Below are 17,500 nucleotides of genomic sequence, written 5' to 3' on the forward strand. Positions count from 1 at the left end.
CCTCACACATCTCGAACTGTCGCCCAAACGGCTCAGTTCTCCTCGCTGTTTGGGATACATGTACACATTCGCTACTGGGGTCTAAGCGATGTCAGGCAGGGCAGCCTGAAGGCTATGGCCTACCCCAAAGCCAAATCAAAGCCCTTCAAAAGAAGGCATCGTGCTTACCCCGTATAAAAATGGGAAAAAGCACATTAAAGCGAAGAAGAAGAAGTGGACGGTACCCCACACGCGCTGCAGTCACTCATCAAAAACACTTCTTGTTCAAAACCTGCTGCAAACTTGTTCAAAGCATACACTCTGTTGGGGCTGCTTCGCGCGATTACCGTCCCAAATATACAAAATAAAGCAAAATAAAGTATTAGGTAAACAATAATACTACGTTTCCACATAATTAGGAAGGAATATGTTCCTCTTAAAAAATCTGCAAACTTATACATGATTATTTTGTCACAGTTTTATACCCCTGTCCCCTATAGATTTAGTTACTGCAATAAACTGGAAACACTGAAACAGACGCTTTATCTTCCCTCCATGGATTTATTTGACAGGACTTATCTTGCAAAAGCATTGCAACTTGAAGTTTTACAAGATTTTTGCAGTTTTACAAGATTTTAGCAAATTTAGCAAGGTACTGTTGATGGGAAAATACAATTAACTGAAAATATAAAGTATTTTATATAAATATCAAAACAGTGACGTAATCTAGACGTCTATCATTATTGTCATAAGGATAATGACAGAAATTGTCTGTATTTACAGTATATAAAAATATAGAAAGAACAACAAGTCCACAACCATCCTGCAGTCAAATTTGTACCTATTTTTGTACTTAATTTTTATCCCGGGATTTCCCGGGATTTGCTAAAATATCCCGGGATTATTAAACCTTGAAAACTGTCCAGGATCCCGGGAAAGAAACCTAAATTATATATATATATATATATATATATATATATATATATATATATATATATATATATATATATATATATATATATATATATATATATTTATTATTATTATTACATTTATTATATTGTTCACCTCTCTTCTTCGATCTAGTAGAAATATAACCCAAAAAATTAATAAAGAAGAGAAAGCACAAAAAAAGCTTTCTCTGGGCAAAGCAGCTGAGGGAGGGAAGCCCGAGATCTGGTTGTTGTATTTCAAAAGTGCCAATCATCTTAGAGGATTATAAGTTTAGTTTAGAGACCTATCCAATAGGGTAGGTTTTACTAGGGCCACCTTTAGTTAGGGTATACCTTAAGCTCACTTTTCCCTGAACTTCATACTTGGGGGTTTTTTGTCATTTTTCAGGCTACCAGGCAGGCTACTAAGTGGGAGGTGTCTTGCTAGCAGACACCCACACACTTGACCCAGGTCGACGGTCCAGCGGTCACCAGTAGTGAGCACAAGCACTGTCCCTCTCTCTCTCTCTCTCTCTCAGCCTTCCCCCTCTGTCTTTTACCCTTTGAGGAACCACCGGGAAGTTGCTTCAACAGACCCTGGACGTCGGATGCATTCAGCTACTATAAGGTAAGTCTGAAGATGACAATTACTCCCAGTTCCTCACTTTAGATCTCCCCCTTGTTTTCATTTTCAAATTTCTCTTTTATCAGTCACTGACTGAGGAAATACTAGTAAAATCATATCCTATTTATGAAGTCAATGATATGAAGTACAATTAGTGTTGCCTAGTGAGATTACATAAAATATACTCCATGGCATTAACATAATATTCTTGATTTAAGATGCACCCCTTGCAGTCAATTAATGATAAGTGAGAGGTTATGGAATTCAAGTGTTATCTGGATACATCTCTCTAAGAATTGGGCAAACCTTGGAACCTGGCCATACCCTTGCTTGGAGGACTAGCCATAATATACTTTAGAAACACTTATAAGAATGTCAAAAGAGTTTCTTGGCTGTTGCGTCATACCTTAACATGAGTGAAATATTGTTTGTCAGAAGTGGGACGAAGTTGGAGCTTTTATTAGCTCCTGTAAGATTTTCTTAATTTCATTAATTTTTTTGTTGAACTAGATAGTTGATTAATGTGGTTGTTTCAATAAATGTGTTCAAAGTAAATCAATATCTTCATAACCTATTTTCAACTGGCGACCAAATCTAATTAAGCTAATTATCAGTCTTTTTTGGTAACTTTTAGCCTTAATTGATAGGATTATGTAGGTGTTAGGTTAAACAAGGCTGTTTAAATCACAGTAATTAATAATTAAATTCATCAGCCGAAGGACTATGTAACTATATATATATATATATATATATATATATATATATATATATATATATATATATATATATATATATATATATATATATATATATATATATATATATATATATATATATATATATATATATATATATATATATATATATATATATATATATATATATATATATATATATATATATATATATATATATATATATATATATATATAGGGTGTTTCAAAATTAGAGCCCGTCCCTTCCACAGAAAAAATGGAAAGTTACAGAAGTTTTCTGCTATAGCCTGTCTCCAAGTACATTATTGTAAGTTTCTATTAAGCTATTTTTCATTTTACATTTCTTGTATTTTCAGACTGAGTGACGGAGTTAGTTACAGCCATGGCTAAAGACTCGAAGTAAATCAGATGGATTGACAGAATCTGGGCTATAACCTTCAGAGAGACCAGTGATGCTAGCGCATCTTCATTTCATGTTCCTGGATAGCTAAATACATTCAAAAGAGATGAATTCTTTGTTAAAAGAAACTGGAACAAAAACCCATATGACTGTCATCACAAAAAGAGTGAGAATCTTGGAAGGCCTGAAGTCCTTTCTTAGGAGTCAAAAGACATCATATCTGAGGCAGTGGGTAGACCAAGAAAGTCTTTACCAGAATTGGCTCCTGAACTAGAAACAAAAAGGGGAAAGGGGAAAAAAGAGAAGTTATAGTGCTATATATCTAGAGTTGAAAAAATCTGGTGTCAAGCCATTTCGTGCTATCAGCAAGCCCAACATTACTCAGCAACAGAGAGAAGACCGTGCATGGTTTTGTGGTTCATTTCTTAAAGATTGGGATGAAGCTGACTTTTTCCATGTTGCCGCATCAGATGAATTCTTCATTTACACACTCAGGAAGCCAAATCATAAAAATGACACCATTTGCGCTGTAAAGTTGGATGATATCAGCGATGACATGTTCTATTGCCAAGTTGTGAAATTTTCTGAATGTTTGGGAATTTTTTTCTGTTTCACAGCCAAACAGTTTGATTTGATTATCAAAGAAAAGGACAGTCACGGAATGGCGAATAATTCAGAGAAACTGTGCTTACTGGTGGAGTATTTCCTTTCCTCAAAGGTCCTGAAAATGTGTTATCTGTTGAAGAAGTCATATTTTTGCATGATAAAGCACTATGTTCCAAGGTTCTTCAGACACAGGAGCTGCTTCGAAACAGTGGTATTGATTTCTTCTCGTCAAGTGAATTTCCAGGTAGCTCCCCTGACCTTAATGTGTGTGGAAAACATTGGGAGTATCTTAAAGGATCGTGTTGAAGCACACACAGTGAACTATGATGGTATTCCAACCCTTCGACGACCTGCGAGGGAGTGTGACCAGAAGTGGTTAGGAAAATGGAGCTTGAGTCTCAGCTTTTTGTGATTTGCTGAAATCATACCCTCAAGAATGTAGGTTGTGGTACAGGCAGATGGAGGCCACACAAAATATTAAATACTCAGAGAGAAAATTAGATAAATACGTGTTCTGAATTACTTTTGTTTTGTCCATATCAATTTTAGTTGATGCTGTAGAGGTGGGGTGCTCTAATTTCGAAATGCCTGTATATATATATATATATATATATATATATATATATATATATATATATATATATATATATATATATATATATATATATATATATATATATATATATATATATATATATATATATATATATATATATATATATATCTTGTTCATTTTAACGTGCTTTTTCCCATTTTTATATGGGGTAAGCACGATGCCTTCTTTTTGAAGGACTTTGATTTTGGCGATAGGGTAGGCTGTAGCATCGATCGGCTGCCCTGCCTGACATCGCTTAGACCCCGGTAACGAATGTGTACATGTATCGTACCAAATCCCAAGCTCCCTTTCTTCCCAGCAGCGAGGAGAACTGGGCGGGTAGGTCGACAGTTCGAGACGTGTGAGGTGTATGTTATGTTTTTAGAAGATGTTGGAGTGGCTTTGTTTATGTGTGTATTAGTCTGTAACACCCATTTGCTTTCAGCAAACCTATCTGTTGATTACATACGTTAATGCCAAACAGTTGTCTACGGATAGCATCGTGTCATGCCTTTTGACTGGTCGGCTCTGCGATTTGAATACGTGCCACAGACCTCTTCTGGTCCTAGGCTGCTGCTCTACTAACGGAGTCATCAGAGGCTCCTGTATATGTATATATATATATATATATATATATATATATATATATATATATATATATATATATATATATATATATATATATATATATATATATATATATATATATATATATATATATATATATATATATATATATATATATATATATATATATATATATATATATATATATATTGCTGATGGTGTTCATAAATAATGAGACACTTACTGACTCCCAGCTTTTAACATTTTACTTCCCAACAAATACATATCAGGCAGCCCACACAAGAAGCAAGCAGGTCTCCTTTAGGCCACACCTTGTGCAATTACCGATTGCTATGGCCATTGTCCATCCTAGATCTCTCTACCTTTTAACGACCTCTCAATTGTTCCTTTTTCCTTCTGAATCCCCCTTATGCCGAGATCCTTTCCATATTCCAGGCAAAACCAGGAAACAAGAGGAGGACACGTGAATCGCCAAATGGCGCCCGACTAACAAGAACCGGGAACCTTGGACCTGAGCAAAAAGCGCAGGAACGGATGGCACATAAGGAGGAGGTCAGAGGTCAAATGAGAAGTATTGGGCAGACCTTGATCTGTAAAGATTCATTCTGGCTCTGCCATTGCTGTTTTCCTGAAAGGTCTTTCGTCCTATTTTTATAATTATCTTCCATTCTTTACATCTATTTGAGTTATATTTCGGTGTGAAGCACTCTGCTATATTTCCCTTATCCTTTAACAAAGTAGGGAAAACTTAAGTCTCTGAACGTTATTGGGCAGAGAAAGTGACCTACAACCTCACAACCTTTTCCCAAAAATAATATTTAAATCCCGAAAAGCAAACGTCTTTTGGAGTCATTAAAAAAAAAAAAAAAAAAAAAAAAAAAAAAAAAAAAATATATATATATATATATATATATATATATATCTATATATATATATATATATATATATATATATATATATATATATATATATATATATATATATTCACGTAAAATAATGCAGCCAGGCAGCCAAGGCAACTCGTACTTGGTTTACCTCAGTATACCAATAAGGAGTTAATAAGTATGATAAGGTAGCAGGGATGAGGAAGCTGTCGTTATGGTTAAGAAAGCATATGATAAGGCTGTGGATTGAAGAAGTTGGTAGCCGGAGGATTAGAGTGCCGTCATATAGAGGCTTGAAATCACTTTCTCATAGAACACGAAGACTCACATAGTATAGTTCTGCGGGGAAGGAATATTCGAGTGGCCGTTGGAAGATAGGACAAAGGTCATAAGAAGAAGAAGAAGAAGAAGAAGAAGAAGAAGAAGAAGAAGAAGAAGTATACTTGGTATAATAAGTATAACACATTCCAAAGCAATCTGTGTTATTAACTGGCAGAATAGAAAAAGTATAAAAAAGAGAGAAAAAGTTGTTTGAAAATAATACATAGTTCTTTTCAACTTCATTAAGCGTCTCTGTGACTTTTACGGAAAGATGGGCATGTACTAGTTTTCAAAATTTATTGTATCACCTCTTAGCAAAACCGCACAACGAGTCTTCAATAAACATTCTCCAAAATCTATAGGAAAGAACGCAAAGAATAAGTCCATTTCAAGTCTCTATTTCGAATCCTAAAAGATCTAGAAATGGGAAGACAAGACTTCAGAATATTCAACAGTTTTCTTCTGTTTCGTTACAGCCATACAGTGGTTCCACACAAAATGTTTGAAAGGGAGGGTTTTCTGGAACGAATTAATCAAGGCAATAAGATTAACCACCATCGTCATGTTGTAACAGAATCATCAGCAACATCATCGGATCCAACGCTGCTTAATGCCATGGGCTTCAGTGTTAGATAATAACAGCAATAGCCGTACACAAACCACAGTAAAATGAGTATGCCATTGTAAAATACAGAAATCTTGCTATTCAATTAAAACGCATCTATTCAAAGTGTATATATGCAAAAAATGTTTTTTTTCTACTTAGGTTTTGATACTCTTTCAGCGCAACTCGCTATGTTTAATTCTGAGTTGCTAATGGAACCGAATTCGCTTTGGTGAAAAATTCTCTTCTGAGGCAACGTTCAAATATGACACATATATAGAGCATTTATCTTTCTCTCTATTTCCTTAAATTTCTCATTTCTTTTTCAAATAGTAATATTCATACTGACGCACATACCTGTACATACACCCACACACAACACACACACACACACACACACACACACACACACACACACACACACACACACATATATATATATATATATATATATATATATATATATCTCTTATATATATATATATATATATATATATATATATATATATATATATATAGGTATGTTTTTATGGGTTTTTTTATTGATTTATTGTTTATTGACGCAGGAGGAATAAAATCTGGTTCAAAGGGCAGGGAGTGTTTTTTTTTCTTATTGCGTTGCAAGTGACCTGGAGTTGCTGTGCGTCGTGACGTACTCGTGACGTGGTTAGTAGGCGGAGTACCCCGTTTCCTTCCTGTTCTCTATGAGCGCATTTTCTATGGATGTGGGGTAGGCTGGGGTAGTTGGTTAAGGGGGCGTGACTTATGTGTTTTATTTTTTTTATCTTTTTTAAATCGGCAGTTCCCATCGGCGATTAGAAACTAACTGGGGATTACGGGATACTTGTTTTTTATTATTATTATTATTATTATTATTATTATTATTATTTTTATTTTATTTTTTTTTTTTTGAGAACTTGGGTTATTGTGATGATAATTTGCTTGACAGTTGTTGGGTTATTGGGAATAAATATTTCTTACGCTATTGGGTAAACATCTCTGAGTGTTTTTTTTTTTTTTGCCTTTATTTCTCTTTTTTTTTTCTCTCGGGGAATTTCCCGTTTGTCTTCACGAATATTTTCTTTTGGAATTTCTGTTAGTGTATGAAGTTGAGATCGGGTCGTGTTGTCGAGACGTGGAGTTTTATTAATCCCAACTATATGATGGAAGGTACCATAGATAGGGATAAGATTACTCTCTCTCACAAGTTTATGTCAGTCGACTCCGGGGTTAGTTGATGGAGTTCTTCCAGTACCTCTGGAAATTTTTATCGAGGATGTGCCAAATTACCTGGTCACCAAGAAAATTACAGATGGGATAGAAGCTTTGAATGAAGCAAAGGGATTCTTAAGTTTGATGAAGGGGACATAGGACAACGTTGTCAGAGTCATCAATTTGGAAATTGTAAGACATGGGACGATCTCAAGAGGTTTCTGAGGACAGCATATGGGATGGCTGAAGCTGGAGAAGTAGTTCGAGACCTTAGGTCGCTCTTTAAGATTCGCAAGGGCCAGGATTCTTTGGTTAGGTTTAGTGCCAGATGCTTTGATGCTGTGGGAGATTTTTCAAAGAAATTAAGAGCGTCCAGTAGGGTAAAGGGTGACAATATTTTTGTAGATGACCTAGAGAAATTGCTTCAGTTCGCATGGATGCTTAATAAGGTTCCTGATGCAATAGTAGATAGTTTTGATAAAAGAATAAAAAAGGGGTCTGATGAAGCCTTGCTTTTCTCGCAGGTTCACAAACACCTGTCGAAATGTCCTGCTGTGGATAGCACTTTCATAAATGGAATACCGAGGGCTTCCGGAGCTATTCCATTGCACCTGTCATGGGTTGATTTTAGTTTCCCTTCTACTGGGTCGTGTGCTAAGACAGAGTATAGTAGGGGTTCTATGGATTTAATGTCACAGGTCCGTTGCTTTAACTGTAATAGGCAGGGTCACACCAAAAAATTTTGCAAGGTGAGATACTGTGGTGTCTGCAAGTCTTCAGAGCACGGTTGGCAGTTTTGTCCGGTTCTTAATTGGGATGAATTTAGGAGTGTGCCTCAGGGTTCTGGCGTTTCTAATAGAAGAACTCCTTGAAGTTTTTTTCATAGGTTTCTAGGGACTGGCAGAATTTTTGGAGGGCAGAACAACAAAAGATGAAAAGGTGATGGGTGTTTCTTGTGATATAGGACTTCTGGCTGAGCCCTTAGAGCCAAAGCCAATTATGAAAGGGTCTATGCATGGTGCCGATCGATGTTTCCCAATCACTGTTTGAGGCCTACTAAAGAGACAGTATGTGATGTTCAAGCAAATAGGTTGAATGTTTTGGGTTGCATGTACGTTTGTTTGTCCTTGAGAAGTAGTTTTTATAGAGCCATTTTTGGTTTTACGATGGGCTGCTTTGGGGAATGTATTGTTATTGGGTCATCCAGCATGCCAGCGAAACAGAATCTCAGTTCATACAGGGTAAACAGTATAAATGTCGGGATACCTGGGGTTTTTGTCCCATGCGATGAAATTGATGAGATTAAAGGAGATCTTGATAAGGGATCAGGTGTTGACAATGGTTTACAGGTTGATACTGAATACGTTTCTGAGGGGAAGAGGTGTTATAAAGGTATTTTATCTAAAGATGTGGTTTTGGGCCCAGGTATGGTTGCTCTGATGAAAGTCCCAGTGAAAGATGTGAAAATGCCGGACAGGTGTGCATGAGAGTGAGGGTAGCGAGAAGCTCAAGGGTGTAGAGAGTACGGTTTCCAGAAGCATTGTGTCTGACACAGGGGTTACTTGGGTAGAATTATTTAAGCTGTAACAGTTCAGTTCGGTGATATCAGAAGGATACATATGTGGTGGATTTTGAAGATTAGATTGATGACAATAATTCGGTTGCTATTGTATGGGAGAACAATGAATTTCCAGAGGACGAATTACAGGTTAGGAGACAGGTTTTTAGGGATCATTTCGCTAATGCTGATTATAAAGTGTATATAGAGGGGTGGAAAATGTTTTGGCTGAGTTTGCAGAAATTGTCGCTCTTAAAGGTAGGGTTAACTAATGCATTAAAACACAAGGTTCATTTGGAGTATGAGACTAAGCCTGCTTTTGTCCTTTCATGTAGGATTCCTTTTATGATTAGGGAACATGTAGAGCAAGAGGTCAGTAATTTTCACTGTTAGCAGTGCTTAAGAATGATGAATCAGTATGTGTGTATGGATTATCATAAGCTGAATGGTAAGTCAATCCCAGTCCGCTATCCTGTGGCATGTTTACCGGATCTGTTTGTAGAAATCGGGGAAAAGTATCTATTCTTCAATTGATCTGATGCAGGGGTTTTTGTAGGTTCTTCCTAGTGAGGAGAGTCGTAAATATATTGTTTTTTCTTTACCGAATTGACATTATGAGTTTACGCGGATGCTGTTTGGTTTGTCGGGTAGCCCTATGACTTTTACGACATTAGTAAATACAGTTTTGCGTGGATTGTTAGGGTAGTCAATTTACATCTATATGGACGACATCTTGATTACCACTGATTCTTTAGAGGAACATTTAGAGGTACTTAGGGAGGTTCTTAGGAAATGTAGGTTAGCGGGTTTGAAAATTAATTTAGTGAAGTGTGATTTCTTGAAGAAACATATGGTATATTTGGATCATGTTATTTCTAACTATGGTGTCAGAATAAATGGGGATAAGGTTAGGGCGATCGTGGATATTCCTACTCCTAAAAATAAGAAACAGATTTGTTCTTTTTTGGGCATGGCGGAATTTTTCCAGAGGTTTGTGAAAGGTTTTTCCACCCTATTGTCTCTACTGACAGACGTGTTGAGGGATGATGTACAGTTTGTGTGGGGTGAGGGGCAACAGTTAACCTTCCAGAAAATTAAAGAGGCTTTAATGAGTCCCCCATTGCTGAAGTTTCCAGGTTTCGAGCAACCTCTCAAGTTGGTGATAGATACCAGTCACTAGGGCATAGGAAGTTGCCTTATGAAGAAATTTTAGGGTAAATTGTATTCTACTGTTATGCAGTAGGAAGTTTAAGACGCGAGGGAGTAATGAGATGTCTATGTGCATGACGGACGAAGAGGCATTCATGCTAGTGTCTAGTTTGGTTCATTTTAAGATGTTATTGTTGGGCAACAAGTTGAGGTTCTAACAGATCATAAACTGTTGTTGGATCTTTTTAATAAGCCGGAACTTCCTCCTAAGAGAGCTAGGTGGTTTTTGACAATTAGGGATTTTCACACCAAGCTTAGGTATATTGAGAAGACATATCGCAACACACAGCAAAGCTTTTTTTTGGAAGAACTTGCTCGCATCAGTGGAGGATTTTGTGAGGGATGTTCAGTTTGCAATGCATGCAAGCCAGCAAGGGTTACTTTGTGTAAATTGGGTTCATTTCCTATCCCCAGTAGACCTTTCCAACTTGTCCATACGGATATACTTTCCTATCCCCAGTAGACCCTTCCAATGTGTCCATATGGACATACTTTCCAATTTCGGTGAGTCTGGTTGTGGGCACAGACATTTGTTGGTTATTGTAGAAGAATTAACTAGATTTTGTAGAGATTTTCCCTTTGAAGCATAAGACAGCATGATTGTATACAACCCGAGCACTCATATCTTCATGCGTCACCTTCATGGAGAACACGGTGTTATCCCTGTACCTTCTCCTAGGGAGGACAGAACCACGATTCCTTCACTTCCCCACTGCCTGAAGATGACTTCTTCTTTGTTCCAGAGCACTATATTCTCTCATCAATTTTCTTGTTGTTGGTGGTCTTGGTCATCATGCTGTGTGTAGTGTTGGGGTTCAAATGTGCAAAGAAACTATGTGCAAATAAACACTTGGCCAAAGATAAGCCAGCCCCATGTGTTGCTCTTCAGCTGGTGCATGAGTCGGGGGAATAGAACTCGTTGCTTTTATGCCAAGAGAACACAATTGGTGGCCGTGCAACTGAAAAACATTTATGATGAATAGGTTATATTTCCTTTTTTTTTTTTTAGCTAAGCAGTTTTCTTGGAGTTATTCTGGGAAAAGGTAAATGGAAACAGTACCTACATATTCAGCGAGTCAGTCTAGCTTCTCAAGGAGACAAGGAGGCAACGTAACCTGGGTGATGTGCTGGCTATGTCGCCAGTAGTCATCAAGTTCCGGTTAGTATTCATTCGTCTGCTTATATGGGCACGTCATAGAATGTGCAAAAAATTCAATTTGAGTACAGGTTAGATATTTCAGGATTACTTCCCTTTGTGCTCAGATCTGCTTTCCTAGAAGACTTTATGACTGTCTGTGAAGTGAGCTGAAACTATTTTCAAAAGAATCTAAATGAGTATTTTTAATTTTTTTTAACTTGCACTGATTCTTGGCACCAGTTACCATGCTGAATATCTTTTTCCCCATTCATTTTTATCTGCTATGTTACTTTGATTTTTATTGATCTTTTATTATACCCTGTTTAATTTTATGCATTTCCCTGTGCATGTTTTTAAAAGTTATGTTTTCTCTTTGTTTCCTCAGATGTATTGAATAGAGGTCAATATAAATGGAGAGAAATGTGACTTATCATGAATGCAGTCATGTTTGACTTATTTTGACTCTTTTGTTGCGAAGACTCAACTGGTGGACATAGATAGCACTATGTTATATTAGTTACTTGGTATTTTGATTACAATCTACTTACGATGTTAGACTACTGAATAAACTACATTTTTGTAGACATGTGTTGCTGTTCTTCCTTGGTTCAATCTGTGGCTTGGATAACGAGAGAGAGAGAGAGAGAGAGAGAGAGAGAGAGAGAGAGAGAGATATGCTGACTCAGTGAGCAGGAGGCCATCAATATCATGGTATCTTTGAGATATAAGTTAATTAGGACATTAATTTTAAAACAGATGTGGAAGGAGGTTATGTCCCTATGTGACGTTGTTGTATATATATATATATATATATATATATATATATATATATATATATATATATATATATATATATATATATATATATATATATATATATATATATATATATATATATATATATATATGTGTGTGTGTGTGTGTGTGTGTGTGTGTGTGTGTGTGTGTGTGTGTGTGTGTGTGTGTATATAAAAGTGTGTTTGTGTGTGCCTGAGGCATCATTTATTTTTCTGTGGCATTTACTGAAACTTTCATTAGATTTTTCTCAAAAGTAAGATGTGAGTCAAAAGTTACACCTAGAATAGCTAAAGCTTCAGACTTATTCAGCCAAGTCCCATGAACATGAAAGAGAGGATGGGGTTGGAAATCTGTACGAGATTTGCTAATGAATAGTGTTTTCGTTTTATTAGAGTTCATCCTAATACCCCACCAACTTCAACATTCATCAATCTGGTCCATGTTGTGATTGAGACTAAGGCCAGCTTTAATTGGTGTAATTGGAGACCACTACACCCGCAAATGTTACATCATCAGGATGCTGAAAAATTTAGTTTTTCAGTCCATCAACCATATCACTTGTATACACTAAAAGTAAAAGTGAGCCAAGAACACTACCTTATGGCACTCCAGACACAATAGTTTCATATTTGATATGTTCGTATTTAAAACATATGAAGTTGCAAGAGGCAGGTGAGTGAAAATTAAGTTATGCAGGGAGAGAGTAATTAGATTTGAATAATTTTTTTTTGGTTTAGGGAATAAATTGAACTCTTTGTTCAAGTTTCTCCATATTTAATGCACCTTTGAACCTTAATTCCTAGGATTAATGGCCTTGACTTTATTAACTGTCTTAACATCCCACATGTGCAAGGTATGGCTGCATACACTAAGTCTGGACGACCTATTTATCACCTGACAAATGTGGAGTGTACTTCCTATGAATTTCTTTGTTTTAAAATGTTTAGCAAGTTCTACTGTAGAGTCCCACATGCACCCACACACTGTCCATGTTACCTGGCTGGCTAATCTCCTCACAGCAAGCATCTCTGCGTGCTAAGCGCACGCTTACAAGAAACATATAAGTTTTCATGCATCCTTTAAATATATATTCTCGTTCATATTATTGTTATGTTAAATGTATCATTCTTAGCGCAAGCATTAATATGTCAGCATTCTAGCTATTTGTATCATAACTTCATTCATGTCTTGTATATTGGTTATGTGCATCTTTCCAACCTTCCAACAAACATAGTTGATTGTACTCTGACCTCTGTTTTGTTCGCTTCGTGTCAGGGACTGCATTTGCGCTCGCAAGAGATATTGACCTGTCTGTTTCTTGCTTGAATAAATTAGTAAGTTTGTCGATGCAGCTTCTTACTCACCCCTTGCAATATTGCTGAAAATGGAGATGTCAAGCCCAGCCAGCCTCAACAATACCAGCCTCTCCAACGACACCGTCGCCACCACCTCCATACATCCACCACCAATCATACCCCTCAGTCCAGAAGCTTGGTCCTTCAGGGCAGAGACAATCTTCCGGTTGAAGAAAATTACCTCCTCAGCAGGTAAGCAGACACTGTCATCAAGTTCCTACTAGACAACGTTTTCAAGCAAGTCACAGGATGGCTTGCAGAACTGCAAACCCGTCACCTACGAATCATGGAAGGATCAGCTGAAGCAATCCTTCAGCAAGCCATCCAGCCTAAGAGCCGAGAAATCCTGGACTACATGGGGGCAGCCATGGGAGACAAGTGGCCATCGCATGTCTACAAGCAATTGTGGTGGCTTGTAATACTGCCTACCTCAGACGGTCAACCTGAGTCAGCCCTGGACATTGTGAGAGAGGTCCTCCTCACAAAACTACCCCGCCAAAAGGTGGCAGCCATGCCAATTGCCTCCGCAATGCCCATCAAATAATTCCTAAAATTGGTAGAAGCAGTACACATTACCAATAAGACAGCGGAACCCACCCAGCTAACCATAGCAGCAGAAGCACAACGGTCCCAGCAGTCAACCGACATGGTCGGCAGCGACCCAGAGAGACCAGCTGCCTCCATCCACAAGCAGAGCTTCTCCAAACAATTCATCAAGGGAAAGACCAGACAGAAGAAAAACAAACCACCTAGAGGAATGTGCTTTTTCCATTGGAAATTCGAAAAAAAGTTACATGGATGTAACAAAGGCTGCCTGTTAAAAAAAAAAAAAAAAACATGCAAGAGGGTCGTAGCCACTACCAAAACAACTAAACATCAGTGATGAGCAGTTTAGTTGCCTTGTAAGAAGCTGCTCCTGCTTATCGCTGTCTTTCTTCCAAATACGAACACAAGGGCTCCATAAGTGTCTTTGTCAGGGATGAAAAATCAAGCCCAGAATTCCTCGTAGACACCAGGCCATGCAATTCATTTGGGCCAACCGTCCTGCATGAATGACTCAACCCGGCCCCACCCACCAACCTCCATGTATCCACCACCAGTAGAGCCCCATTCAAGATGTACAGGAAGTGAAATATGAATTTAACATTCAACGGGAAAGACTACAGTTGGACCTTCATCACGGCAGACATGACACTAGTACTTTTAGGAACAGATCTCCTAAAAGCTCAAAACCTGCAAGTGGATGTAGCATAAAAAAAACTGATCCCAAAAACAGCTCCAGTATCATATCCTTAACAGTGGAGCAAACAACCCACCACCACATCGTCACTGCAACCACACCCCAGAGATACTCCCATTTCTACAACACTACTAAGAGGTCTTCAAAGACGATCTGCAGCATGGCTTAACCAAACCAGTAAAGCACAACATCCAGAACCATATAAAAAAAGAAGGCCCCAAGTCCACACATGCTTCAGACAGTTAGCTCCAGATAAACTCGCCTACTCCAAACAAGTTTTCAGGGAAATGGAGAATGAAGGAATGTACAAAAAAAAAACCCATCCCATGGGCATCCACCCCCACATGGTACCAAAACCCAATGGAACATAGTGTCCATGCTCAGATTACTAGTAGCTATATGTCAAAACAAAGCCTGATAGATACCCGTTGCTGAACATAGCAGATATAACCAACCAAATGAAGGGAGCAAAGATCTTCACCAAAACAGAACTGCTGAAGGGATGCTTCCAAGTTCCAGCCGTGAAAGAAGATATAGAAAAGACTGTGATCATCACCCCCTTCGGCACTTATACATTCAGCTACAGCTGTTTTAGCCTTCAGAATGCAGGGGCAACCTTCTAAGGACTTATGAACGAACTGCTGGATAACTTTCCCTTCTATGTGGTCTATGTCAAAGACATCCTCATATTTAACCCCAACCTCAAGCAACATCTTAAGAATGTCAAAAGGGTGCTGCAGATACTTATAGAAAACAGACTCATATTAAAGGAAGACAACTGGGGGAAGTCCTGTAGGATCCCACATGGACCCACACACTCTCCATCTTACCTGGCTGGCTAATCTCCTCACAACAAGCAACTCTGTGCACCAAGCACACGCATACAAGAAATGCAGCAGATGTCACACATCCTTTGTACATATATTCTCATTCATATTACTTCGTTATTTAAATGTATCATTCTTAGTGCAACCATTACAATATCAGCATTCCAGCTATATGTATCATAACTTCATTTGTGTCTTGTATATTGGTTTATGTGCATCTTTCCATCCTCCAACAAACACAGTTGATTGTACTCTGACCTCTGTTTTGTTTGCCTCATGTCAAGCAATATATTTCTGCTGTCTGTTTGTTGTTTTAATGAATTAGCAAGCTTGTAGATGCAGCCTCTTACTCACGCTTTCACAACACTACAGTGTTTATGTGTTTGCTGTTTAACACAATCTTAATATCGACAATTCTATATATGACTGTCTCTTCGATAGGATTAGTATAGCCTAGTCACAGGATTCAAAAGCTTCATTCGTATATTGTGGAGGCTATAACACAAAGCATAGTGAATAGCTAAATTCAGATTCTACTGATCAACATAGCTTGTCTGGTCTTGAGTTCTATGTATCCTCAAATTTTGTCCAGCTAATTCAGGAACCATTGAGGAACCAACGGATATTTCTGGTAATAGATTAGACCTCATATTCACAGATGTTCCAGCTGTTGTCAAACTTCTGATCATTGCACCATTGAGATGGATATCTGTCAATCAATATATTGGTAAAGCCACCATTGGAAAAACAGTCTGGCAGAAGTCTAGAGCCAATTAGGATTGCATTGCTGAAGCTTGTCAGGCCCTTAATAACTCAGATGCTATAATGAATCCTGATCCCAAGAAGAAATTAAATGAAATGCTGATGGCTATTCTAATAAAGTATGCCCCTAGAAAGGCCATCAAATTCAGGAGCAATAACCAGCCGTGGTTTAATAATGCATTTAAAGAAACTTACCATGACAAACAGACCAAATTTATCACGTGGAGATGAAAAAGTTAAATAAAAATTGCAGTTTTTTTGTTGAGCCTCAACCTGCTGTGAATAGAACTTACCATACATCCGAGAGAAATTACAATAATTCCTAGAAGAGGAACTTTAAATAATTACTCAGCCTCATCTGTGGTGAACAAAATTGGCATCATCTATCCTTGGGTTGAGCTCATCGTCCTTTCCACCACTACTAACAGATGATGACAGATTAGTTACTGTCCCTAGGGAAAAGGCTGAACTGCTTCACTGAGCTTTTGAAGCTAAGCAATCCTTCTCCCTGATCCTTATCCTGAACCTGTTCTTAAAAAATTTGCATTTTTCTCTATGGATGTTAGAAAATTCTGGATAACCTAGATAGCTGGGGTAGAGAAGATCCTGATGGTTTCTTCCCTTTGTTTAAAAAAAGAATGTTAGTGTGTTGTCTCCAAAGATTATAAGATTCTATAGATTTTTATGTTGACATAGTGTCTTTTGGATGAGTACAAGCTTAGTAATATAGTGCTTGTTCCAAAGTGTGGAATATCTACAGACTGCAATAACTACAGACCAATTTCTATCCTCCCTATGCTCTCCAAAGTTGCTGAAAAACTTATTTTTAAGCCACAATATAAGTATGTGGAATCTAAAAACTGTTAGCTGATAGTCAAAACTCATATAGGAAGCAGTCCTATATGCAATGCTCTTTTAGACTTAACATGCCATTTGCAAGAGAACCTTGATAAGGGTTTAGAGTGCATAGTAATTCAAATAGATTTTAGCACTGCTTTCGATTTAGTAAATCACAAGGCACTTATTTAATAAACTTAAGAACTTTGGAGTGGGCGGGTATGTTTTAGGATTACTTCAAGTTGCTATTGATGGGATCTTTATTGAACCAAGACCTATTGTGTCTTGAGTTCCACAGAATAGCTTTCTTGGTC

Source organism: Macrobrachium rosenbergii, chromosome 46, assembly GCF_040412425.1.
Source record: "Macrobrachium rosenbergii isolate ZJJX-2024 chromosome 46, ASM4041242v1, whole genome shotgun sequence".
In the NCBI taxonomy this organism is placed as follows: Eukaryota; Metazoa; Arthropoda; class Malacostraca; order Decapoda; family Palaemonidae; genus Macrobrachium; species Macrobrachium rosenbergii.